Genomic DNA, 1,885 nt, shown 5'->3' with positions numbered 1-1,885 from the left:
TGTTGCTACTCAGTAGGACAATGGCACCACTAGCGGGGAACTGCCAAACCACATCGAAAATTATTCAGCGTGGATTTGTAACACTTGAATTTGTTGAGAAATCAACTTTGCAAGAAAGCGTATGAAAGAACGATTAATGGGAGAAAATGTTACGAGGAAATGTACGACGTGTTACAAATATAATTCGGATAATGTAATTTTAGACAATAGCAATGTTTCGGTTTCTTCCGAGCAGCAGTTTCTAAAGCAGCCCTTTAAAGGAGCATTAAAGTGGCATCCAACATAGCCAATAGCTCCTGCTATCTTGTAAAGCAGTGTATGAAGAACATCCTCATATTCCAGCCGAAAGTTTTATCGCTGCGACGCAATTTCATACACAAAATTGCTGCCGCGGCTGGAGGTTCGTGCGCTCGAACTGCAGACCACACCCCCCTATTGTGACGTCTATGACTGAGAGCCCTCTCATTCGTTGGTGCAAAAAAATCATCTGATAGGAGCATGGCTAACACCGCCTACAACTAGACCACCTATAACTTATAGATAGAGAAAGCCTGCTTACCCTACTCGTCGACGTGACGTAACAAGTAAGAGTCAGCCAATCAGGATCGTGCTTTCAACGGTGGCAGCCAATCACGAACATGCTTTCACCGGTCGTGGCCATGAAGAACCACCGTCGTTGCGAGCGGTGATTGAACGACCCCTCGTACTAAATGGGAAAACTTGGAAATAAAGCGCAAACACTCCCAATCTTTCTCAAAACTGATTTTCTGGAAAGCGTGTTGTACTTTTATCCAAATATTCAGGTCTGCAGGTTCCAAGTAAGATGCACATTTGCGGGTTCTTGAATTCGCAGAACGGCAAATCGCAGCAGCAGACGAATTCTGACTATATATGTCCACGTAGCGAAGGAGGGAGAGGAGGCAATAAGCAGGCGTTCTGTATCCAGGTGGCGTTGCCATAGCCAATCACGAACGGGCTTTCAGCGATCGTAGTCATGTAGACAAGCCACTGTCTGCCGGATGGGCGGCCATTGTCGTCTGCGAGTAGTAAACATCCCTGCGTACTAAATGGGAAAGCAAAATAAAGCGCAAAACGGGCCCATATTTTTCTGAAGATTGATTTTCTAGTAATGTGTTGGGGGGGGGGGCACTTTCAGTCTATATAGGTTCAAATTTGCGAAGTTAGTCGCAATCATTGCCAAGTTCTTCAATTCACAGCAAGGCGAATCGCGGTAGCAGACGAATTCTGACCACGACCAACGCCACCTAGATACAGAAGGCCTGCTTATTGCTTCCTTTCCTTCGCCGTTCTGCGAATTCAATAACTCGGAAATGATTTCAGCAAACTTGGAACCTGTAGACATGAATCTGTGGACAAAAAGTGCAAATGCTTTCCAGAAAAACAGCCATGAGAAAGATATGGGACTGTTTTGAGCTTTAGTTTAAACTTTTCCCGTTCAGCACGCGGGGACGTTCCATCACTGCTCGCACCACTGATCTCTATGTATAAAGGCGGGATCGCGCATAGGAGAGAGGCTCGTGGGCAGAGGTGGGCAAATGCCCTCACGATCTTTGTCCTCACCTCAATTTTCGTCAGAGATGTTTTTCCTCATCTCACCTCATTTTTTTGGGGACTTCGTTCCTCACCTCACCTCAACCTCTTTTTAAAATTATTTTCCTCATCTCAACATTTTCCAGAACACTTTTTCCTCACCTCACCTCATTTTTTTCTGAAAAATTTTCCTCACCTCACCTCACCTCACCTCAACCTTCTTTCTAAAATATATTCATCTTTGTTATAATTTTTGCCTCGTCGAGCTCACCTTAACCAGTTTCTGTAAAACGTTTTCACTTCACAATTGCTCTTTCAATTAGGAGTGGCGTTG

Source organism: Ornithodoros turicata, chromosome 2 (assembly GCF_037126465.1).
Source record: "Ornithodoros turicata isolate Travis chromosome 2, ASM3712646v1, whole genome shotgun sequence".
Classification (NCBI taxonomy): Eukaryota; Metazoa; Arthropoda; class Arachnida; order Ixodida; family Argasidae; genus Ornithodoros; species Ornithodoros turicata.
This window is presented reverse-complemented; position numbering follows the sequence as displayed.